This window comes from Malaclemys terrapin, chromosome 7, assembly GCF_027887155.1.
Source record: "Malaclemys terrapin pileata isolate rMalTer1 chromosome 7, rMalTer1.hap1, whole genome shotgun sequence".
Classification (NCBI taxonomy): Eukaryota; Metazoa; Chordata; order Testudines; family Emydidae; genus Malaclemys; species Malaclemys terrapin.
In genome coordinates, this window is record NC_071511.1 from 92301502 (window position 1) to 92328942 (window position 27441).

General features: G+C 39.4%; 1 protein-coding gene across 2 annotated transcripts in view; it reads right to left on the minus strand.

The window, feature by feature from the left end:
* The window catches only part of PRKG1 (protein kinase cGMP-dependent 1), a 925158-nt gene that overhangs the window by 742198 nt on the left and 155519 nt on the right, over positions 1-27441 (minus strand). The window lies entirely within an intron of this gene.

Here is a 27441-nt window from a genome sequence, read left to right on the forward strand (position 1 = left end):
CACTTACCTTCACAGATCCAGTAACCAGCCCAAACACACCAAGAAATCTGTTATCTGCAGCCAGGGACTCCAATATCACAGAATATGCTCCAAGGAGAAAGTCAAAGATACAAACCTTAACACACTTAAACAGCCTTCACCAGACAATGACAGAGAAGTAGATTTCATCATGGAATGGGCCATCCAAATCCCCATGAGAATCTGCTTCAATATGAAAAAAATGCCTCCAACCACAGACCCCTAATTCTCACCTACCAGCCCAACTGGAACCCATATCAGCTGTCATTAAACAATTGAACCTGAAAGACATCTTTCCTCAATTCCCTCTTCAGGCCTTCAAACAAGCCCCCAACCTCATCATAAGAAGCAAGCTCCGCACCGGCCAGGACCCACCAACTTAAAGCGGCCCCAGACCCAGCTAGAACAGATGCAAAACCTGCAGACATATCTCCACCATACAATGATCAATACCCCCCACAACACACCTTTCAAGGTCCATGGGCCCTACACATGCCTATCACAATGGATGATGCACCTCATCCAGCACACTAAATGCCCCAATAACCATGTGGATGAATCTAGACAATCACTACACTCTCAAATGAACTTACACAGGAAAATGATAAAAGACAAAAACACCACATCATCTGTGGGTGAACACTTTTCACAAAACGATCAATCCACAGCTGACCTCTCAGTCAAGGAAATGACGAACCCAGGAGCTTAAATTCATAACTTCACTAGATGGTAAAAATCATGGTCTGAATAATGACACTGGGTTTATGATTTATTACAACAATCTGTAACCCACTAAATCCACCCCCCACTTTTTGTCCTATGACTGCAGAGGTATTGACCATTTCATCTTGAATGGTCCCTTGAAATGTGTTAATTACTTACACTCAAATAATCTGTTCCATCTTATGTTAACTGTGACACTCTGAGCAACTTTTCCATACCTGAAGAAAAGCTCTGTATGACTTAAGAGCTTGTGTCTTTCATCAATGGAAGTCGGTCCAATAAAAGATATTACCTCACCCATTTTTTCCTCTGTGTCGTGGAAACTCATTCTGACTCCCCAAAAGTTTTTAATAACCATGTTAGATGAATAGGCTGCATTTAATTCAAGTTTTGCATTGGTCTGTAGCTTTGAATCTCTGATTCACTTCGTGTGATTCCTTAAGAGGCCACACAACTTCTTGTAGCTCCTAACAACCAAAGCTATGCACATGCTTTATGATAGCTCTTATTGTACACAAGGACACATTTAATAATGTCTAGGATCTACAAGAAACTAGATTTTTGAAGACAGAAGTAATGTAGAGGAAATCCAGAGGCTAAGGCTACATCTTTACAAAATGTATAATAGCCACAGTCGGCATACACTGCAAATATATCTGACTGTGCTCATTCTTTCACTGACTTGTCTTACAACCAACCGAGTTGTGTACTGAAAGTGAATGAAGAGAAGAAGACGGCTCGTGATATCACCTCTGGTGTCACTTAATAATGAGCTGTGCTGTTCACTATGCACTGTTGTATTTTATTCTTTAATTAACAGGAATATAAATGAATTAGGAAATGTCACCTTGAAAGAATGAAGGGTTAGAAGAAGACATAACCCTGCATAACCTCTGAAATGATCAACTTAACAAGAATAAGCCTATGACAAATGCACATATAATTCTATTTTCTAGGAAAGAGGGATCTGAATAGGAAGTTATTTGATCAATACACATTTACTGAGAAAAAATAAGCAGCAAGTCATTTTGAATAATGGAAAATTAACACAACGTAATGAAAACATTTAGAAAAATGCATCAATAAAACTATATTCTCCTGCCCACGCTGTTTTGGGGGTTGGCCCATATCAGTAAGGGGCTTGTGACGCTGTCTGCGCTGTAACCCTGGGTGCTTCTGTGCTGTGCAGCTTTGGCTTAGAGCCCGGACACCGGAAGCACAGTGACCTCACCCTGGCTTTCTCAAGCCTGGTTACTCCTTGGCAGGGTGACACCAAAAACCTTCCTGAATCTCCCCAAAACCATCTCCGCTGTGCTCAGTTCCTCTCACTTACAAAACCTTACTAAGTGTGCTGCTCCTTTAAAGAGACAGAACACAGCATCCGATGCTAGTCTGGCTGAGGATTTTACTCTTCAGTTTGAAACGCTGCACTGAGATGGTCCTACAATAAACCAAGATTAAGTTTATTAACAAAATAGATACATAAGTGATACCAAGGAGAAAAAAATTGGGAAAGAAATGGTTACAAAGAAACAGCAAAAATGTGTTCTCAGACTAAAACTTAAGTTAACAAACTGGAGTCTTTTGTTCAGAATAGCTTTATCACTGCAGTCATTCTTCCACCATGGTTGGCCAGTCTTTAGCCATGATCCAAACCAGCCCAACGTGCTTGGTTTCTTTGTCTCCTCCGGTGAAGGATGCCAAAAATGGCTCACTCGCTCTGCTTAAATTTTCAAAGCTTATCTTTGGTTTCAAAGTCAGGAAGCCCTTCTGGGGGCTCAGCTTGTTGTGTCCACTAAGGGGCTGACACCATGTTAATTTTTCCAGTCTCCTCTGCCTGTCGGGATAGTTAAATAACTATTTCCCCCCACTAGTTTGTTGGCTTTGTTTACATTTTTATGTAAATATACTTCCATTGTCTCTTCTTGGACAATTTACATTGGAGCCACATTCAAACATGTGAAACTACATTCCTTTGTCTGGGTTGGGGTGCATTATGCTGTACCTGCCAGACACATCTTCAGAACATATTTCCAGTACATAGTTATAATTTTCCATATATTTTCCACATCACACAAGATATTAATGATCAGTGAGTTACTAGTTTTCCAATTATATATTTGTGATACACTGTACCCCACGTGACACCCTGTACCCAGTTTCACCACTTGTACAGAAAGTCCTCACTTAACGTTTAGTTATGTTCCTGAAAAATGCTACTTTAAGTGAAATGATGTTAAGCGAATCCAATTTCCCCATAAGAATTAATGTAAATGGGGTGGGGGGTTAGGTTCCAGGGAAATTTTTTTTTGCCAGACAAAATACTTTTTTTAAATTAATTAATATATATATATATATCACACACACACACACACACGTTAATACTGTACACAGCAATGATGATTGTGAAACTTGGTTCAGGTGGGGGAGTCAGAGGGTGCGATATTTCCCAAGGAATGCCTTACTGCTAAATGATGAACTAGCACTCGGCTGAGCCCTCAAGGGTTAAACATATTGTTAATGTAGCCTCACACTCTACAAGCCAGCATGAATGGAGGGAGGAAACACAATAGATGCATGGCAGTGGCTGCAAACATTCCCTGCGGAAACTGAATGTGATGATGAACCCACACTATCCCACTGGAGCGCAACATTCCCTCCACTTTTCAAAGTGCCAGGTGGTGCATGTGTGAGAGAGAGAGAGAGAGATGGATGTGCATTGCCCCTTTAAGTATGCTGACTCCACTCTAAGTACACTGGCTTTTTAAGTAGATCAGCAAGTTGAGACAGCAGCTGCTGCCAGCAAGCTCCCTCCATCCTGAGCCCTGTTGTGCCTCTATTCCCCGCTCTATAGAGATTGGGTGCAGGAGTGGGGCGGGAGGGGGACACCCTGACATCAGCACCCCTCTTCCCAACCCACCCCCTGCACAGCAAGAAGGAGGCTTCCAGGAGCAGCTCCAAGGCAGAGGGCAGGAGCAGCACACTGCAGTGGCGGGAGGGACAGCTGAACTGCCCAGCAGTTGATAGCCTGCTGGGCAGCTGCCACACAGGGAACTTAGGGAAGCTGATAGGGGGGCTACCGGTCCACCCTGGTTCCAAGCCCCCACCAGCTAGCTCCAACAGGCTGCTCTTTCTGCAAGTAGTGGACAAAGCAGGCGGCTGCCAAACAGCCTTATAAGGAAGCATTGTGCAACTTTAAACAAGCATGTTCTCTAATAGATCAGCGATGTAACAACAAAAAAATGTTACCCGGGACAACGTTAAGTGAGGCGTTACTGTGTATGGTTATGATATATTTTGTACAAAATATGCCTTGTGAGGTATCATTTGAAAACACAATCTATTAAACTTCAATGTCCTGTTAAAATGTGTGTATCAACATTGTATATGGAGCTATGAAGATCTTTGTTATGATTGCCACTGAAATACAGTGTAGTTCTGAGTAATGCCTTCAGACCATTTTCTCAAAGGCACACTGGCATGCCAGCTAGGCACCTTCATTGGCATTTCACTAGCAGGGGAATTATAAACAATTCACCTGAAGGACAGCTTGCAGAGCACATTCGCAATGGAACTGCTGATCCCACGACCCAGCAAATACTTTTCCAGTAAAAAGACTCAGAACATAAGACACGGGGGGAAAAGGCCTTAGGCACCTCTCCTCTCCACTGACACCAACAAATACCTACAGAATACTAAACTAAGGGGAGCGCTCCTAGTCTGGAAAGAGAAGCAGCCTGTGCAATGTATTGCAGCTAATGGTGAGACAACCTATTTTGCTTTATTAGCGTTAGTAAAGTTTAGAAATTAGATTGAGGCTTTATCTTTTTATTTCTTTTGTAACCAATTCTGACTTTTATGCCTTATCACTTGTAAATCACTTAAAATTGATCTCTCTCTAGTTAATAAACTTGTTTTATTGTTTTATCTAAACCAGCGTGTTTGGTTGAAGCATTTGGGAAGCCTCCGCTTGAGGCAACAAGGCTGGTACCCTTCGTTGGAATGATGGACTAATTTATGAGCTTGTACTGTCCAGTGTTCTACTGAATGGTACAAGATGCACATTTCTGGGGGAGGGGGCGCAAGGCTGGGACTGAGGGATATATGGGTGTTGTCCTATATTCATGGATGACTGGGCATAGCATTCACGTACTCAGCTGGGAGTGACTTTGCATCCTGGTGGCTGACAGTGAACAGAGCCCAGAGAGATTTGCTGTCCACTACAGCAAACAGTGTAAAAGGCATCCTAAGCTGTAGCACAAAGAGGACACAGCAGTTCAGGTTGCATCCTGTGGGATGTCACAATATTACAAGACACCTTTTAAATAAATATCATGATGACAGTATGTGGGACGCACTCAGCTGGTCAGGCCAGCTAAGTTTCATTGCTAAATACCGGGTACCCCCTGCCCTCTGGCACTGGGGTACTCTTATGGTCAGACTGTCTCCATAATGATGGTTATGCTGGTTGTTACAGAATGGATTACCATTACTGATTGGTGTATTGAATATTTACAGTCATGTGAAGCTACTTCTCTGTGAGCTCACTGACAGGACCACGAACACTGACAGTGCTTAACCAATAAAATAAGTAATAATGGGAACAGATATGCACCAGAATATGCTTTTCTTATTTTTAGCATTCAAATTGTAATATTAGGCACTATACATACATATTCAGGCGGAAAAATGGTCTTTGCCCACTAAAGAGCTTAAAGTCTAGCTAATGTCCCTCCTGCTCTCCTAATGACTAGCTTCTCAACTGCCTTCTACCTTCTGATTTGAGTATTAATGCCACAGAGCAAGTAAAAGTGCACTACCCTTTATGTGACTTCAGGGCTTACTAGAAGGGGACAAACAAGCAAACACTAAGAGAGCAAGCCTTGCTCCTGAACTTGTACGAAAGTGGCACTTGTAACTATAGGAACAGAGCCAGCAACATTTCATCTTCAATTTATTTGATTAATCTGAACTGCAAAAGAATTGTGAAATTGAAAATTAAAGTTTAGACAGACTCAGAAAAGCAATTCAAATGCAAATACCAGCAGCTTGCCTCAAGGGCAGTTGGAATCCAACTCACTGATACTTGGTTACAGTACAAAATGACTAAAATGTGTCAAAATTGGCAAATAACAGATTTATCACAATGTAGATTAAGATTAAGCAACACAGCTTTAGCAGTAATTTTAATAAACTCTTTTTAAATTGTCAGAAACTAAATATTTGGTATGAAATGTCATCACATACCAAATATGAAGATAAACCTTAAAAACACATTTTCTATCTTGGATCTTATTTGAATTAGAAAGTACCATCAAGAACTGTCCTTCCTTTGGTGGGATCTGTCAGGCATCTACACACATCTCCTATCAGTGGTGTTCTGGTCATCCATCAATGCAAATTACCCTATTCATATCTAAGAGAAGTCTGCATCAGTGAGAGTTACTACAGTATAGTACCTGTATGGATATATCCCCACTTCCAAAGTAACTAAATACATGTAAATCAGTCCTCTCCTAGCTGTCCCTCACTGCAGAAATGACCTATCTGGTTGATATGCTATACTGAATTGCTTTGTGGTTATCTTAGTAGTGGTGACATTTGTGAACTATTTTCAAAGTGAGCAAATTCAACTTTTTCAGTACCAACATTTTCTTTGTTCACAATGCCTCATTCATCTGCTGGAGCTGTGAGGAGGTCATTGTTCTCATTGCTCTGTGAGGTGAGAAACATCTAGAAGCAGCTAAGATTGCAGCACTGGAATGCTAATGTCTAGCAACATCTAATTGAATGAACTGGGCTATATCCAAAATAAAAATCAGTGCAAATAGCTTCCATCTCTCTTCTCCCCAGTCATCAGCAAATACCTCCTCTTTATGGCTTCACAAATGTTGTTAAAAATACAACAGTTTTATGTGGGACAGTTAATCCACAGCACAGTCAATGTAATCAGAAACATCCACCAGCTTACCAAAAGCATCCTACAGTAACTCTGGTTGACGTTAGTAGTTCCATACCCTGGTTAAGATTTCCAGTAAGCCAGTGAGATAGATGTACAGAGTTGGTACATTCACCCTATTAATATCTATGGTATAGGAAAAGAAGAGGGAGTTCCTTGTTTCATTCTTGTTAATAGAATTTAATTTCTGAAGATCTTGGCATCGGGGACTTTTCCCAACCAGCTAACATTAAAGTTGGTGAACTGGTGCTAATCATCCCAGGTCTCCAGAACTCTCTGATCTCATTGGCCTGACCCAAAAGCACAGTTCCACTGAGGGCAAGTCATCAGAAAGTAAATCAGAGAAATTCACCTGGGATTTGATCAGACTGAGAATTCAATTTCCACTATTTCCACTTGAATAAATGTAAAATCTCCCATTGCTTCATGATTGCTGCCACAAACACCACAATGCAGGCTCTCAAATACACCATAATTTGCTTTTCTGACTCAGTAATGGAAAGGATCACAGCATACCTCTGTGCCTCCTCCATGATGACTGATTAATTTGGGAATGCCACTGGCACCAGATGAGCTCTGGGATACACAGGGGAAATAATAGGAGTTATGCCCACACTCCCCATAGCCTCTAGGAAGTATCCCACAATCTGGTGTGAAAACTGACCAAAATGGAGTGGACCTGGGAATAGTCCCAAGAACCCCAGAATACTGACCAATGGTGACTAGGCACTGTAACTGCACGGTATAGACACATGGCTCAATTGCACAGTGTAACCGCAACAAAATAAACACAAAATCTGAGTATGACACAGTTTAACTATATTGATGTACGTAATAACAGTGAAAATGTTAAACTCAGACAAATGTAGTGTTCCCCATCACTGTAGCATGAGTGTCCTCCACATGAAAATGACCACCAATAGCAAAGTGCTTAGTAGACTCCATGCAATCTCTGTCTCTTCTCCCTAGAAATTGCTACTTGGGGTAGATTTGCCCCCCCCTTTTCCTCCCCATTTTCTTATGTATTAAGTAGTAAATTATTTACTGAAAACTATTGTTTAAAACTCTTGTCTATTTAATATCAATACACAGTACACCTATTCTAATAATTGCATTAGGTGTCATACATTAGCTCAGGTTTCAGTTTATTGCACTGTTACTAATTCACTGCAGTTCTCTAGTTTTCCAAAGAATTCCCCACCTAAAATAAGGAAGAGCTGATATTGCTGTAACATGCAAAAGAAGAAAAAACATATTTTTGGAAAAATCTGTATAAGACAGTCTTTATAAAGCAGCAATAAAGGGCACAAATAATGTTTCTATAATTTGTAGTTCACCTTTAGCATGAAAAAGTAAATCATACATTTCCTGCTTGATAATATTCAGTATACTTCATTTACAGCATATTTCAGAAATATGCACCAATAAATATAAGGTTTCAGTTTACTATGAGATTACACAAAATCCACTCTTTCTTGATGGGAGGGGGAAGAGAGGAATCACAATCCAAGCAATTCCACAGACATTGGAAAATATATCATGCATCTTAGTAGTGACACTATTATTTTGCTTGAGGAGACACAATCATTATTAGCCTCCATTATCAAGTATCTGGTACGGTGACCCACTGTTACATCATAGGTGAAGAAAAACTAGCTGTTTTTTTTTTTTTTAGTTATAAAAAAAGTGGGAAAAGATGTTTTTCCATACCTAATTACAAAAACACCCAAAAACTTTAAGTCACAAACTGCTTTGTTTTTAAATGAGAGAGACAAAGTGAGCGAGGTACCATCTTTTACTGGACTAACTGTTGGTAAAAGAGACAAGCTAAGAAGAAGAGCTCTGTGGAGCTCCAAAGCTCATCTCTTTCCCCAAGAGAAGTCAGTCCATTAAAAGCTAATACCTCACCTACCTTGTTTCACTCATATCCTGGGGCCAACATGGTACAACAATTCCTCAAACAATGGAAGATATTGTATTTTGTCTTTAAATATCAACCATGTAAATCCTCTATGAAAAATGCATGTTTTGTCCTATTTTGTAAATGTAGTTAGACAATAAGAAAACAATAATAATTCTGAACCTTATCTAGTGTTTCTTCAAAATGTTATGATAATGTTAACTAACTAATCCTCAGAACATCACTATAGAGGTAAGTATTATTTTCACCATTTTGCAAATACGTAACCCAAGACGATGAATTGTCTTGCTCAGTCACTCAGGAGTCAGTACTTTAGTGAAAATAAATCTCACAATCTTATCACAAATCTCAAAATAATTGTTTTGTTTAAAGTTCTGGCTTCTACAGTTGTGTGATTACTTAAGAATCTCAGTTCTCATTTTTTAAAAGTAAATTTCTAGCCCTAATGGTTGCAGAGAAAAGCGTGAAAATATACCCCCTAAAGGCTCAAATACCAGAAGGCAAAGAAAGAGAACCCCAAAATTTATTAAAAAAATTTAAAGTCTAATTTTAAGATAATTTCAAAATTTCTGGAGCTGATTCATGATTTTTTAGCATTGAGAGTGGGTAATATTGGATTCACTATAGTACATAACTTCTCTTAGCATAGGTACATAGAGCATATGTTGACAGCAATTTTAAAGCTATATCCCCCACTGACTGTAGGCATATCATAATTTTGGATATGATCTGACCCAATATTATTACAATATTATGACAGAAAATTTAAATGGACCAAATTCAGTAAATCCAAAGAGATGTTTCCTACAGCCACTGTATCTTATCCCCATTTTTCTTAAGGTAACAGTATATTCAGTAGTACAGTCTACTGTGCCATGTTAATGAGTTTCACTTGCTTTGAGAACTATAGCTTTATTTATTACATAACTGTATTTCTTGGCTTTGTACATTTAAATTTTCCAAACAAATCATTGCCTTAATATTATATTTTATATTAAGCATGAAGCTATTCGTGAACCAATGGCTATTCTGAATTACCCATGGAGAATTCTGAGAATTTTTATTTGAATAAAAGAAGTGTTTCCCATACTTCCCCATCATTGATACCATGAAAATGTCTTCCATTTTTCCCCCAGACCCTTTCAGTGGTGCTATTTTACATAATATTGCATGTGAACCAAAACACATTCTTGTTTGAATTAGGATTGCCTGTTGAGTAGGTCTATTTGGTTTTTTAAAAGTTTTCCTGAAGAAAAATCTGAGACTCAAAAAAAATAGCTGATCCTGGTGAAGACAAAGAAAAACAAAAAATTTAAAAATCTTAGCTAGTAGCAGGCATATCTCAAAAAATTCAGAATAGTTCAGATAAGCAAACAGTAGTGTGGAGGATTATGTGAACCTACCGAATTTGCAAGACTTGGTTGCAAATATCTTGAGAACAGCTTTTTTGGAAGAGGGAGAGAGAAAGGAAACTTGCGGCTTATTTACGCACAGCTCTTCATATTCCACCTGCAAAGCAGGTGTGGATTTATGCAATATCATACTCTGGCCTGGCATACAGTTGATTTACTTAGGCAGATAGGTTTATGCGTTCCTTACTGTAACATAAACCAGGCTCAAGACATAGCCTGTAATGCATAAAAGCTTATTAGGATAATGGACTAGAATTTTAAAATACAGGTGAAAAGTAAAAAGAGCTCTGAAAAATTAAAATAAAATATTCAACCTTTGAAGCCTTAGGTAGAACTCTGCAAATAATTCATTACAAGTAAATTGAACAATTTCACCTTTCTGTTATGTTTGTGAACTGTTGGTGAACAGATTATCAAATTGTCTACTATATTTGTTATTTGAAATTATTCACAATTTTCTCCACTGAGCAACTTTTGCCTGAAGATCATTCAGGAGCATTTTGTTTAGAACACTCATAATCCATAATGTATTTCATTCAACTACATGTGGTATCATTCCTGTTCCATAAATTTATGTCTTCTTTAAACATATCCACACAGTGCAAACTGTAATTTTTACAAACAAATATAAAGGTTTCTGATTATGTGAGAGGGCATTGTGCTCTCTGGGCACACGTTTTATTGCTGCTCATATACTGGATTGATGGCATACCTCCTCACTCACTTCAGCTTACTCATCACTCTGCTCTGTCACTTCTTAATCAGTCTTCTGAATGGTCAATAGGGTTTACTCAATTTGTCAACTCAGTGTAATTCACACCACTGTTAGTCATTCATCCAACTTATTGTTTACTCACTTCTTATTGATTTATTTGCTTGCGCGTTCGTTTATTTAGACTTCCTTACTCACTCAGGACCTGTTACTAAGAGGTGCTGTGCAGCAGCAGCTCCCCTTTAAGTCAATGCTGCAGGTGCTCGATGCCTCTCACCATCAGGCCATCATTTGGGGCCAATATTGCAGCTCTTCCTGGCATGTAATTCCCATTATAGTCAGTCAATATGAGAGATAGGTGTGCAGGAACAGGTCCTGATTAACTTTCTTCATTCACTTATTCCTTCATCACAGCGCTCAGTCATACCATTTTTTTTCCTTCTCTTATTTGCCATTTTCTCAATGGACTTCCTCTGTTTACTAACTCTTTTTTCCATTCACGTAGAGGACGTGAAATAGCAGAATTCTACTTTTCTCTATACATCCATAGATCAATAACATGTTTTGAAAGACGCTAGAGATGCTTTTTTGCTACAAGCTGTGTAGGAATTCATTATATTTTATTTCAAACCTTCAACACACTAGCTGCAAGTTAAAATCATTTCTCAGAGTTATTAAATTGTGATATGTGGCTGATGGAAAGATTTTGCAATCTTTGTCAAATGGATTCCTCTAGTTCACATAACTGTCTAAACTATTGCATATTGACATTATGAATAATTTTTCTGTGGTATATTGTTTTAGATGCATGCCAGTTTTAGGATATAGTATGCTATATACCAGGGGTTCTCAAACTGGGGGTCAGGACCCCTCAGGGGGTTGCAAGGTTATTACCTGGGAGGTCACGAGTTGCCAGACTCCACCCCAAACCCCATTTCGCCTTCAGCATTTATAATGGTGTTAAATATGTAAAGAAGTGTTTTTAATTTATAAGGGGGAGTTGCACTCAGAGGCTTGCTGTGTGAAAGGGGCCACCAGTACAAAAGTTTGAGAACCAGTGCCATATACTGATGCTGTTCTTTAATTTAAATAGTTTCAGAAATAGAAAACTGACCTAAATAGAAAGCTGCCTTAAGAATATGTAACAGCTATGTGATGAAGAAACTGAGAAGGGGATATATAAACAGGTGAATTATTTGTTAGACACTGACAATGTTATCATCTAGCAACTTTAATGTTTCAAGAAAGATGCTTTATCTTGGTAAGCACCATGGAAAAGGAGATATAGAAACCAGAATGGGTTTGATAATGAAATAGGCCTTTTTAATCTTTAACTTTATGATCCTATACACACCTTTTTTGGGTCTTCCTTACGAAGAAATGTAAGTGTGCCTGATTAAGTGGCAACTTTATCCAAGGACACAGTCATATATAGAGGTCTTCTGTAATGATGCTAAAGACAATGGACAATCGTGCATTAGTGCCAAAACACACAAAACTCAAGAAGTTACCTAGTGACAGCTACAATTTGCACAAACAACTTTTAAGTATTCTTTTAAATGGAACCTTTTTTCTGCCCAATTCCTCCAATTTTTCCTCTCTTTTGTTATATAGAATCATAGAAATGTAAGGCAGGAAGGGACCTTGAGAAGTCATCAAGTACAGACCCTTGCGCTGTGGTAGGACCAAGCAGGGCCGGTGCTACCATTTAGGCAAATTAGGCAGTTGCCTAGGGCGCCAAGAAGTACAGACCCTTGCGCTGTGGTAGGACCAAGCAGGGCCGGTGCTACCATTTAGGCAAATTAGGCAGTTGCCTAGGGCGCCAAGATTTGAGGGCACCAAAAAGCGGTGCCCCCAATTTTTTTTTTTAACAGCATTCCTATGCTCCCTCCCCAAGCACGTGGTCGCCGCTGTTTGGCGCCGCAAGCCTGGGAGGGGAGGACAATTAGAGCAGGGGCAGCATGGTCTGGGAGGAGGCGGAGCAGAGGTGAGCTGGGGTGGGGAGCTGCCGCACGGCTCCCCGGGGGAAGGGTGGGGGAAGCTACCGTGGGGAGGAGGGGCGCCTCAGGGCAGCGGGGGGGGAGCTGCCGCAGGGCTGGGGTGGGGGGCGCAAGGTGGAAGTTTCGCCTAGGGCGTGAAACTTCCTCGCACCAGCCCTGGGACCAAGTAAACCTAAACCATCCCTGACAGGTGTTTCTCCAACATGTTTTTAAAAACGTTCCATAACCTCACTTGGAAGCCTAATCCAAAGCTTAACTACCCTTATTGTTAGAAAGGGTTTTTCTAATATATAACCTAAATATCCCTTGCTGCAGTTTAAACACATTACTTCTTGTCCTACCTTCAGTGGTCATGCAAAACAATTGACCATCCTCTTTCTAAACAGCCCTTAATATATTTGAAGATGGCTATCAGGTCTCCCTCTCAGTCTTCTTTCTCAAGTCCATACATGACCCAATTTTTTTAACCCTGTCCTCATAGGTCAGGTTTTCAAAACCTTTCATCATTTTTGTTGCTATCCTCTCCAATTTCTCCATAACTTTCCAAAAGTGTGGTGCCTAGGAATTGGACACAATACTCCAGCTGAAGCCTCACAAATGCCAACTAGAGCAGGACAATTATCTCCCATGTCTTACATATGACTTTTGTTAATACACCCCAGAAGGATATTAGTTTTTATGGCAGCTGCATCACATGTACAGTTTGTGATCCACTATAACCCTCAGATCCTTTTCAGCAGTAATACAATCGAGCCAGTTATTCCCCATTTTGTGGTTGTGAATTTGATGTTTCCTCCTAACTGAAGTACTTTGTTTAATTTAATTAATTTTTTAAACAATTTTTTTAAATAAATTAATGTATTTAATTTCATCTTGTTCAGTTCAGACCAATTCTCCGATTCATCAAGGTGCTTTTGAATTCTAATCCTGTCCTCCAACGTGCTTGGTGTCATCTGCAAATTTTATAAGCATATTCGTCATTCCATTATCCAAGTCGTTAATGAAAATAATGACTAGTACTGGACCTAGGACTCACCTCTGTGAGACCTCACTAGATATGCCCTCCCAGTTTCACAGAGAACCAATGATAACTACTCTGAGTACAGTCATTCAACCAGCTGCTTATCCATCTTATCGTAATTCCATCTAAACCACATTTTCCTAGTTTGCTTATGTGGAACGGTGTCAAAAGCTGTACTAAAAATCAAGATATATCACATCTGGCTATCCAGTAGGCCAGTAATCCTGTCAAGAAGCAAATTAGGTTAGATGGCATGATTTGTTCAGGACAAATCCATGCTGGCTATTCTTTATAACCTTATCATCCTCCACGTATTTAAACTGATTGTTTCATAATTTGTTCCAGTATGTTTCCACGTAAAAGTTAGGTTGATTAGTTTAGTATTCCCCAGATCCTCTTTGTTCCCCTTTTTAAAGGCAGGTGCTATGTTTCACCTTCTCCAGTCTCCTGGGAACTCACACGTCCTACAGGAGTTCTCAGAAGTAATATCTAATTATTCTGAGATGGCTTCAGCTAGTTCCTTAAGTACCCTAGGATGAATGTTATCAGGCCCTGCAGACATGAACACATCTAACTTATCTAAATATTCTTTAACCTGATGCTTCCCTATTTTGGCTTGCGTTCCTTCATCCTTGTTGCTAACATTTATTATGTTGAATATCTGGTCACCATTACACATTTTAATGAAGAATGAAGCAAAATAGGCATTACACACCTCAGCTTTCTTGATGTCATCAGTTATATATTAGTACATCAGACCAGGCAGTCAAAAATCAATTATTAGTTATTTGCACTGTGATACCAACCAAAGGCCACTATCAGGATCAGTAAAAGAAGCAAAGAGTCCTGTGGCACCTTATAGACTAACAGATGTATTGGAGCATGAGCTTTCGTGGGTGAATACCCACTTCTTCGGATGCATGTAGTGGAAATTTCCAGAGGCAGGTATAAATATGCAAGCAAGAGTGAGTCAGGTTAGGGATAACGAGGTTAGTTCAATCAGGGGGGGATGAGGCCCTCTTCTAGTAGTTGAGGTGTGAACACCAAGGGAGGAGAAACTGCTTTTGTAGTTGGCTAGCCATTCACAGTCTTTGTTTAATCCTGAGCTGATGGTGTCAAATTTGCAGATGAACTGAAGCTCAGCAGTTTCTCTTTGAAGTCTGGTCCTGAAGTTTTTTTGCTGCAGGATGGTTACCTTTAAATCTGCTATTGTGTGTCCAGCGAGATTGAAGTGTTCTCCTACAGGTTTTTGTATATTGCCATTCCTAATATCTGATTTGTGTCCATTTATCCTTTTACGGAGGGACTGTCCAGTTTGGCCGATGTACATAGCAGAGGGGCATTGTTGGCATATGATGGCGTATATTACATTGGTCGACGTGCAGGTGAATGAACCGGTGATGGTGTGGCTGATCTGGTTAGGTCCTGTGATGGTGTCGCTGGTGTAGATATGTGGGCAGAGTTGGCATCGAGGTTTGTTGCATAGATTGGTTCCTGAGTTAGAGTTACTATGGTACGGTGTGTAGCTACTGGTGAGAATATGCTTCAGTTTGGCGGGTTGTCTGTGGGCGAGGACTGGCCTGCCACCCAAGGCCTGTGAAAGTGAGGGATCATTGTCCAGGATGGGTTGTAGATCATTGATGATACATTGGAGAGGTTTTAGCTGGAGACTGTATGTGATGGCCAGTGGAGTTCTGTTGGAACTACCTGCCTCTGGAAATTTCCACTACATGCATCCAACGAAGTGGATATTCACCCACGAAAGCTCATGCTCCAATATGTCTGTTAGTCTATAAGGTGCCACAGGACTCTTTGCTGCTTTTACAGATCCAGACTAACACGATATTATATATATATATATATAGATAGATAGATAGATAGATAGATAGATAATATATATAACACACTGTGTTTCACTAATACACAGGTAGAAATGATCTCTGCCATACAATGAGTTTACAATTTAAGAGTGTTTATAGACTCAGGCCAAAATTTTCAAACCTCTTAAATCCATACCAAGTCAGATCTTAAATCCATACCAAGGCATTTAAGTAGGAATGGCCTGGTTTCCATAAGTACTGAGTGCTTGTAGTTCCCAATAAAATCTAAGAGTTAGCACAGATGTGAAGTCAGTAAAAGCTGCAGGTGCTGATCACCAGCAAAAAAATCAGACCAGAGGCTCAGTCCTACCAGTTCCCATTTTTAGAATTTCTGTTAATATTTTCCTGTAAAATAGATTTATTCTTACCAGTTTCTTAGGGTCCAAATCCATTCATATGCCACAAAGACCAAGTAAATGGGCTTTGAATAATAATGCAGCAGCTCCACATTTACCATTATAGCCAATAGGCTATAGTAATGTCCACTATACTGCATACACAGTGAGTTTTACCCTTGATGACGCATTGGTCTTTCAACATAAATGTCCGCTCAGAGGCACAGTGTGAACTCCCACAAAAAAGTGTTCCACAGTACCCTGGGATGTTAGCTCTTAAGTTCTGTTCTTCCTAGTCTAACCCCATTTTATGGTAGAGTGGCACTGATTTTGTTGCCTTTGTGACCCTATTAGTGAAATCTAGGCCCCATTTAAGTCAATGGCAAAATTACTATAGTCTTCAATGGGGCCAGGATTTCATGCTATGAGCCCAATTGTGTGAGCAAGAGTTTGTCCTGCTGCAAAAAAAAGAAGGTAACAAAAATATTTCACATTTATTTTATATATAAAGTTAAGTTTATATACACAGAGGATACCAAGATAAACAGCACATTAGGCAGTGAGTTCCTGGTTACACTCTGAAAAGTGATACACACTCCCAGATTTAGTCTTTCAGTGACTTATATATCGTAAATTTGCTCAGTTTACACATAGAAAAATAATCTTAACTGCCAACACTACCTACAAATTCAACCTGTGATCTGAAAAAAAATCAAGCTCTCGGGCTTTCACGTCATCACCAGTAATAAAGGTTCTGCAATGAGAATTTAGCTGACAGCTTAGTTAATGCCACAAAAGGTGAAATAGGAGCCAGTTCATTCTCTGCTTATATTAGCCCAGCTGTTCTAACCGGGAAATCTTACTTTTGTCAGGGAAGTCAGCAAATGACCCAAAGACACACAGGGAACAGATATTAAGTAAAAGCTGCCATTTTTACTTTGAAACCTACATCATTCATCTGTTATTATACAGATCTTACAATAAAACATTGACTTGCTTCTCTCCCCAGTTATGAGTCCTATATATTTGTGAATCCTAAAGATAAGGAACAAGTTAGCTGCAGCTATGCCTGTTTAAACCTAATCTAGTTTAAATAATTATTTATTTTCTAATACAGTCATTTTTAATCACCAACACAGCTTTAAATAGTAGAAATGTTCTTTTAACTTGGTTACTTATAAATGTGATATGTTTTTGATTAGATTATGTAACTCCTGCAAATACATTCATTAGTAGATGGGGAACTGAAGTGCACAAATTATTTTCACTATTTGAGCAACAACAAAAGCAGAAGCATGAGGATTCTGGCCACTAGAACTTCAGTGTGTGCCCAAGCTGAATGGTATTCACCTGGGATGACACTGTTAAGATGAAAGGAATTATAGCTGTTGGCATAGCACAGGCGTGGGAGTGACATCTATGTAATTCAGATGGCAGAACACCACCTCTTTCCTCTTTCATATCTCTGGCTAATACATGCTGTAAATGTTGTTACTTAAAGATAATTAGCAAACTACTATTCTTATGTTAATCTGAGTAACACTATGGGTGAATTTCCATATATACAGTTGTGCACCTTTAAAATAATATTTGAAAGACAAGGTATGGGTCTCTCACAGCAAGGCTACAAATATTCAACATTTTACTAGAAGCAACTTCCTGTGAAAGACATAAAGCAAGTATTTAATATTTACTTTTTACAACCCTCTGTATTACAGTGGTGCGCACCATGGATTTATGGTAATATTCTCACATTTTCCTGCATGCTAGATAACTTGTCTTGTCTTTAATCTTTATATCGCCTTTTCAAGTGGTCAATTTCAATTAAACTTTCTGCTCTCTGATGTATGCACATATTACTATTTATCTTGACCATTTCAACTTTTGTAAAATGCACTAATTTGTCAACGTATTAAGTGATGCTTCCCATGAATCAGAGGTCAGAAATTAGATTAGTTTTGCATTTCCTGATATATTTTTCAGTGTGGTGAATGTGGGCTTCTTAACAGTTATGGAAGTGATGGGAATGTTTGCAGGAAAGCTTCTGAATTAAAGTAGTTTTATTCTCAGGGAAACAAAGTTTGCAAAGCATGCAGCAATCAATCAAGACAAAGACGAGAATATATCAAGCCAGTGCTTCAAAGTCTACCTATACAGTTCTGAGCCCAATTAAAAGTCTTTGTTAAAAAATAGGAGGTACTTCAGGGACTGCTTCTCCCTCCGTGCCCAAAGCACCAGAAGTCAGCTTGGGCAGTGTAGTACATTTTTCAGGAACCAAGAATCAAGCTGTCTTGCTTGAGGATCTGTTGATGTGGTACAAGCTCCTGCTGGAACTTAGGCAGAGCCCAAATTTTATCACCTTCAAGGAACAGTGCAATTTTCACATCTTTGTGCAGTCATTTTGTTAATTAACTGGGGGTCCATCATCATACTAAGCTATTCTGTAGTGGGGGGGGGGTAAAGAAAACCCTTCTTTGTACAAGACAAACGAATGTAGGCTGTAGGCCCACCTGGATATTTCATTGATAGGCACTTTAGAAAAAAAAAAAACACTCATATTATTAATGGCCAGAATTGCAAAACAAAAACTAAATTATTGTTTAAGAATACATTTTTACTTGAAACTATACACCTTTACCTTGATATAACGCTGTCCTTGGGAGCCAAAAAAATCTTACCGCGTTATAGGTGAAACCGCGTTATATCGAACTTGCTTTGATCCACTGGAGTGCGCAGCCCCGCCCCCTAAGCACTGCTTTACCAGGTTATATCCAAATTCGTGTTATATTGGGTCACGTTATATCGGGGTAGAGGTGTATTTGGTGATTCCATCTAGTTATTTTGGAATTTTAAATAAACACACACTTTTCTTTTCTTCAACACAAAAGACCATCTGACACCTGACTGGTTTCTATCCTCAAACCAACATGTTTCTAAAAAAGCCTCACAGTTCCCATGTCACAGCCATAGTTTGACAGACAATTAGCATATTATATAACATTGTCATAACAAATGAAAAGTCAGAAATAACTTATCTGTAGCAGAGCTCATATTCACAAATATTTATGGGATAGGCACAGTAGAAGCCAGTACTGAATTAAAAGGTGTGGAAAAATTTGAACAATACTTGAAAGAATAACACTGGCATTTCCTGGGGGCTAATGATGGACTGGGAGAGTTTCTAGCCATTAATCCCATCCAGTCATTAATTACAGACGAAATGCCATGGGCCTCAAGTGTTATTGCTTAATTTAATATCTTGTTTCTGCTTCATAGTAATTGTGTCAGATTTTATATTGAAAAATTGCATCTAATTGTCCCCACATAAGTATCTCAATTCCCATTTCTCCCCAACACTATCTATGCCCAGTGACTATCCTCTGCTTGTTTGGGTGGATTTTTTTTCTTTTTTAGTTTTTCTCCCCATTGACAGTGTACAATGTAAATAGGTTTAATGTAACCATCTTCTTGCTATGATAAATAATGCAGTTTTAAGAGCAAATGTAAAATACAGAGTGCCAGGCCCTCAGCCAACATAAATTAGTGTAGCTACCTTTATTTCATTGGGACTGTGCCGATTTACACTACCTGAGGATGTCGCTTATCATATTTATCCCCAACAAGGATTTGGCCACTGAGAAGACTAATTAAAAGTCAATAGTAAAAAAATGTGGGACAATTGATCGGATTTCCATGTGACATTGTTATGGTTAGTCTTAGGAATATTGGAAAGGCCAGCAAGATGGTGGTTTGGTCCCAACCCCCAAAATGTACTCACTGTAGGGTTTGGAGATTATTCATGAATATAAGAATGTTTGAAAAATTATTGTCGGACTCTGTCCAGAGATGAGTTTATATTTTGAAGGTTTGGTGCAAAAATCTTCCTGTGATACATCAGTATACATCAACATTTGTTGGGGAGGACGGAAGGGGACACCTCTTTTCTCCTCATTCCCAAAGAGGAAACTGAATTATCTCGCCATGCTGTGAGTTAGGGATCAATAAGGCTTAGGGGCAGAAAGATTGTCTACCCCACAGGAAAAATCTGCACAAGATCTCATGCTTCGGGTATTTTTCCAGGAGAGGCTCTGCATAAACTGCTGTAGAATAATCAAGTCCATTGTTGACTCTGTGTCTTGCATATCTGGCTTCAACCAGGGATTGGCCCACTCAGATAATTTTGTGCAAAATCCTAAGGACATACCCCACCATTCCATCTGGCTACTCTAAATTTTTGATAATATTTCTCAACTGACAGGCCCACCCTCTCCAGAATAGTAGTCTTCAGCGTATCATAGTCTTTAGCCTGGTGCTCACTTAGAGCCATATAAGCTTCCTGAACCTCATTGGTCAGGTAATGGGCTAGCTGTAGCACTCACTTGCCCTGGTCCCATCCAGCACTGGTAGCCATCCACTCAAAAGTCAGCAAAAAGGCATCAGGGTCATCTCACATAATCCCAGATCCAACACCCGATTTCTATTTCCCATTCTGGAATTCACCAGCCTCTGCAGGAGCGGCTGCTGTACCTGAGACTGGTCCTTGATGAACCGCACGCTGCTGCTCCACCTGCCAACTCAGAAGTGCTTGTCTCTTTACCTGCTGTGTCTTCCATATTTTTCTATTGCTCAAGTAACCAGTGCACCATCTCATCCATTGCATCCAGATTCCCCGCCCTAGCATCAGTTATCCCTCAAGGCTCCTTCTCTCGACCAAGATGATTAGGATCCCAGACAAGCCTCCACGTGTTACAGAGTGCCTCATCAACTACCCAGTGACCAGCTCTGCCTAGCCTGTTTTTGTGGTCTCTCAGTCACACCCAGGCTGTGTCCCTTTCACCATATGATATTTATTCTTCAGTCCCAAGAAAATAGAACATATCAAATATACCACAGAACACTTATACATAGCCTGTTCACATCCCACAGCTCAGCCTTTGAGCTCCCTGCTTCCTGTTTCTCCCAGTTATATATCCTCCCAGTTAATGAGACAATTACCGCATTAGCCCAGCAATTACCATCCAGGTGTCAGTAGTCCCGTCCCTCCACCCCCAACACCCAACAGAAACTGGTTAATTATGCACTGTATGAATGGGTTATGCATCACTGTGGGTTGGTGATTGCATGCAACTCGGGGCAGGTGGAGTATGGTTACCACAACTCCAAGAAACAAAAAACAGGGGGGAGGGCAAGAGTTAAGGTTGGTCGCTTTGGGAGTGTATCCAGCCTGAGATGTACCAGCACCATATGCTCATTTAAACTGGTTTGCCAGAGACCAACAGACAAAGAGCGAGTTTTTAGCAGAAAAAGACAATTTGAACTGACTCAAGGCCCTCTTCCTGATCCAGCAAGTGGACAGGACCTTCTGTTCAGGGGCCCAAACCCTTGCAGAAGGGGTAGGGAAATTTTGGCCTATGAGGGTCCCATAAGACTGGTGGATAATCTTTGGTAAGCTTTTAGCATGTGTATAGCAACTTTTATTGTTTTTAAGTTTTCTCTCTGTAATGCTTTTACCTTAACTATAAAAATGCTTGCTTAGAAAGAGCTGTATGATAATTTGCACTGTTCATAGCCCTCTAAGAAAAAGCAACGCACAGATACTGGGGGATAGCGGCAGATTTGCTTTTAAGGCAGTGCAGCCTTAAAACACCAATCAGAAGGAAGTGGTATAAGGGTCCCTACCCATGGACATGTGATGGCTGGAGACCTGACTGGAATTCCTGCAGGTGGAGCCCTAGGGCGGAGGGGGAGATACAGGTGTAGTCACTCTGAAACTGTGCTAATAGAGCTGAGAGCTTGCCTACTCAAAGTGTATGACCCAAGATTTCCCTAGGGTTTGAGAAAGGATGTACTGGTATGAAGTAATCCAGGGCCCTGTTAGTGCCAATTAGCACAGGGCACACCAAAATTCTTATCACCAAATAAGAATTTTGTTTAATCTGAGGTATGTTTTTTCAATTCATTTGTTAAATTAACCGTCTTTATAGTTTCCTGCCTATCTGAATTAAACAATAGGTCTGAGATAATGACTTTAAGAGCTGAGAAATCACATCAGAAACATGACCTAAAAGAAACTATGGTGGGATAGATTACACATATACAATGTGTCATGCATAAGAAGCAGCACAGAGATGCTCCACTTCAGCAGTAGCATGGGGAAGGAGGACAATTCCTTCCCTCTTCCCCCCTTGATCCAGTGGGGCAGTAATCTCCTACAGGTCTTCACCAATAGAAAATTACTAGAGCTCTCCCCTGGCAGATCAGCTGTTTTGTCTTGTGCAGTGTGACATATTGGGACACTTCCCCTCTGTGAGCAATTGGCTGGGTATTGGGTGAAGTCGTGATCTCATGGCACTGGCTTCATCTTCCCCTGTGCATGCAGGCTTGAGTCTGCAGACATCACAAATAGACAAAGGAGGAAGTCTTAAATCCACCTGACGCCCATGTGCAGGCACAAAAGCCAGAAGGTCCTTTTACCATTAGAGAGAATATACACATTATTAGCATCAAAAGCCCCTAGATAATGTGGTTTTAACACTGTGTGACACACTATTAAGAATTACAAACACAAAAATAACCTTTCTTTGCTTACAAAACTGGAAAAATGTACCCTCTGAAATCTAGCAATGTATTCATTCTGTATGTGTCTTGTCATTTCATCAGATTCATGTGGTTTTGTGCTATTGAAATCAATAGAGCTTTGCCACTGACTTCTCTTTATTTCCCCATTATAGAGAATATGCACCAAATTATCAGTCTTATAGTAAGTCTTTTGTGTGCCATATTTTCAGATGGTTATAAAAGACCTTCCAAATAAAGACCATACAGAAAAGTAGAGTAATATTTTGGTTTTAAATACCTTGAGCATGACCCTTCAGTTAAAACAAAACAACATCATCATCATCCACAAACAAAATAAAAAAAACGCAGAACTCAAATGCTCAGAAAGAATCTATTCATATAAAGTCTGTACTGAGTTTTGGGGAGAAGTTTCTAAGTTATTTTACCTAATCCTAAGAAAACTTCCTTTTTAGGTTACTGGAAATCTCCACTGTCCCTAGAGAATAATGATGGAATTATAAAAGGATTCAATATAGTTGTTGTGTTGCAAGATATAGCATAAAATGTGGCTAATCTGAAAGCTTCTTCTTCTTTAGGCTCTCAATGTGTTCTTTTTAATTAAAGACCAGATAGATGTGAGAAACATGTTAATTTATTACAAAGCGTTTCATCATTTTAAAAAGTGGTTTTCCTATTTCCTCCCTCTTCTCCAAGAGTTTATTTCATTTAGGCAGTGATAAAAGGAGTCCCTTATGGATCAGGATTGGAAGGATGTGGTTGATAACTATAACAGGCTTACATACTGCCTTTTCAAAATCTGCATCATCTAGCACAACTAGTGCTGCCTTATTTTTAATATTAGAATATATTCCCAATGTTATTTCATGAAATTGCTCTTCTAAACCAGAGCCAGAAAGGTATTTTCCTTAATAAGAATCTTTAGCAACAGGATTACAAACTTCTTAATATGTCTTTAGTTTCTAAATCATAATTCCCACAAGTTTAGTTTCAAATATTTTACACCAGAAGACTTAGATATAATATGGATGATATTCCAAAAGGTATTGCCAGTCATTAAAAAGTTCAACTGGTAGATAACTTTCAGATTTTTTATGTACAGAATTAAGTAGGCACCTAATCATTATCTACAACTGAATTTTAAACAGCTGTACTGATTTTGTACTTATCTATATTTGCACCACATTTTCCCAATAAATAATGAAAACACATTTTGATATTTATGAAGTATTTGTTTCCTGGGACCATCATTCAAATTCCTCCCAAAGGCTCACTCATGCAGTGAAGCCTGCAAGAATTGAATATACCAAACGAAAACCAAAAGGAAAGTGGGGGTGGAGGGGGGAAATGCTCACTAAGCAATGTATAGAAATAATGAGTTTATGTATGATTGTATTCACATCCCTGTCCAACCCACTGTATTGTCTCTTGTTTATGCTCACTCTCCATTTATGCCACGCCTAAATTCTAGAGCATAAGGACTTGATCCTTCCCCATTTGGGTCAATGAGTGTTGATTTGAATGGGAGATGGATCTACCCCTAAATTCCTTGGGCAAGGGAGCTGTTAACTTTATTCTGTGGTGCACCTAGCTCACCTCTGGGTGTGTTACAAATAAAAAACAGCAACAAAATGAAAGGTTTGAGGGAGTATGTACAAGCACTAAGTTCTTGCCACTGTGCCCTTTCCCCATTTTTAGCCTAAGTAGTGAAGGTCATAAGTTATTACTAAAACTAAACCCAGACCAACTAGCAATCACCAAAGATCCAAGAGTAAGGTATGCGCGCATATACTGTTAAACTCTGATAAAAAAAAGTGGCGTTAGATCTTTGGAGATCACTAGCACATCTAGTTCTCAGTTTTATACTTCTTACTTATGAGTACACCACTGTCCCAGAATCAGAGGAACACAGAGATGGCTTAAAGTCCCAACTCACTGCCCATTCCTATTGACTTGGGTTGTGCACTTCACAGCCACTGCCAAAGCCTGGAGTCCACAGAGTTTTAAGCAACATGACTAAAAATCCCTTGCCTTCTCAGTTGCTCAGTTTTAGTCTCTCATCCTTTCACTAACTCTCCAGTCATAAGAGAATCTTCCAAGATACACTGGACCTGAGCTTTCATGGTCACCCAGAGGATTCAGGGGGCGTGGGGCAAAGCAATTTTGGGGGCCCCTTCCATAAAAAAAGTTGCAATACTATAGAATACTATATTCTCGTGGGGGCCCCTGTGGGGCCTGAGGCCTGGGGCAAATTGCCCCACTTCCCCCCCCCCCTCTGGGCAGCCCTGCTTTCATTGTGTAGAACAAGCAGAAAAAGAACAAAATCACAAACAAAACAAAAACATTTAAAGTCTTCTTTATGAATTATAAAGCAGCAAAAAATGGGCAAAGGCCCAATTATTTTTGTAGGTCACCTTTAAGACTCAAAACCCACAAAAAAACTACACAACAAATATAAAAATCATCAAAGGAAAAGATTTACATTTAACATTCCTTGAATAATGGCTTTGGATTCTAACATTGTATTCTTTCCATTGATATACACAGAATAAATTGTACATTCATATGCTTTAATAGGAAGAATTAAAGGTCAAGACTTCAAGCATGTTTATGTATAGTATTACAATAAAAATTCTTTTTATTTTAATTTTCAATTGTGGGAGTTTTAAATTAAATAGGAGTCATGCAATTCTGGGGTGGGGGATGACAGTAAGCAAAGGAGAAAGACATTGTTTTCCCCTTTTCTATCTACCACTAAAATAAATGAGATCTTTATTAAATAATTCATTTTGTAAAAGAAACCATTCAAGACCAAAAGAGTATTTTGCATAACTGCTGAAAAACAAAATTAAATGGCACAAAACATCAGTCATGCCCTTATATAAAAGGGAGAAGCAAAAAAAAACACATTTACTCGGTTTCCCATAGTTACTTATGGCTGAAATTAACATTTGTGAGGATCATAACTCCTTTAGGGGGAAGCCATAGCTATGCATGCTCTTCACTAGAAAGGTAGAATATTGGGGGAAATGCGTACTTGGCTACTGGGAAACCAAGTGCACGAATACCTCTACAAAAGGATATATTCTACTTGATACATTCAAAGTATTCATCCCTATCAATCCAAGCTTTTGATTTGGTTGAATTTAGTTCTGCCTTGCTGTCTTCATATCACATCTAAGTGTTACCTCTCTCAGAGGAAAGAAACAAGTAACAGATTTCCAAGAACCCTGAGACATGGTTGGCAAAATGTTAAGAATAATCAAATAAAATGTGAATATGAGTGAGCCCTAGAGGAAACCACACATCATTTGTAAATTATTTATACCTTCCCAGAATTTTCCGGTCATAGAATCATAGAAGCGTAGGGCTGGAAAGGAACTACAAGACCTTTGCTGATAGGTACTTGTCCAACCTGTTTTCAAAAACCCTCTAATGATGGGGATTACACAACCTCCCTTGGAAAATATAGAGACTAGTCTAGGGATTAACTGCCCTTATAGTTAGTAAGATTTTCCCCAATATCTAACCTAAATCTCCCCTGCTGCAGATTAAGCTCATTTCTTATCCTACTTCCAGCAAATGTGAGAACAATTGATCACTGTTCTCTTTATAACAGCCCTTAACATATTTGAAGACTTATCAGTCTTTTCTCAAAACAAGACTCATGCCCCGATTTTTTTTAAAGCCTTCCATCATAGGTCAGGTTTTCTAAATCTTTTATCAATTTAGTTGCTTTCCTCTGGACTCACTCCAATTTCTCCAGGTCTTTCCTAAAGTGTGGCACCCAGAATTGGATCATGACTCCAGCTGAGGCCTCACCGGTGCCAAGTTGAATAGGAGAATCATCTCCCATGTATTGCATACAACACTCCTTTTAATAACCCCCAGAAAGATATTAACCTTTTCTCAGTCATATCAGCACATCGCTCGCCCGCACCACTGCCCCCATTGGCCCAGGACGGCGAACCGTGGCCAGTGGGGGCCGCGATCGGCCGAACCTGCCGCGTCAGCAGGTAAATAAAACTGGCCCGGCCTGCCAGGGTGCTTACCGTGGCAAGCCGCGTGCCGAACATTGCCAACCCCTGGTCTGGAGAATACTTATCCAGTCCCCTGCACTCATGGCAGGACTTAGATGACCTCTCGAGGTCCCTTTCAGTCCTATGATTCTATGATCAAACTGTTAATCCAAAGTCAATGTGTGATTCCCTATATACCGCAGATCCTTTTCAGCAGTACTACCACCTATCCACTTATTCCCCATTTTGCAGTTGTGCCTTTGATTTTTCCTTTTAAGTGAAGTACTTTGCCCTTATCTTTATTGAATTTCATCTTGTTGAATTCAGACCCAATCTCCAATTTGTCAAGGTCCTTTTGAATTCTAATCTTGTCATCCAAAATGGTTAGTGTCATCCACAAATTTTATAACCATATTATCCATTCCATTATCAAAGTCATTAATGTAAATATTGAGTAGTACCAGACCCCTTTGGGACCCCATTTCCCAGTTTGACAGCAAAGCATTGATAACTACTCTGAGTATGGTCATTCAGTCAGTCGTGCATCCACCTTATAGTAATTTCTTCTAGACCCTATTTCTCTAGTTTGCTTATGAGCAAGTCATATTGGATTGTGTCAAAGGCCTTACTAAAAATCAAGGTATCACATCTATTGCTTACCCACTATAAACAAGGCCAGTAATTGGATCAAAGAAGGAAGCTAGGTTAATTCGGCATGATTTGTTCTGGACAAAGCCATGCTGTTTATAATCTTATTTTTACATGCTTATAAATTAATTGTTTAAATTATTTGTTTCAGTATTCCAACTTTCTAAATTAGGCTGGCTGGATCCGCTTTTTTTTTTTTCCTTTCTGTAAAGATAGG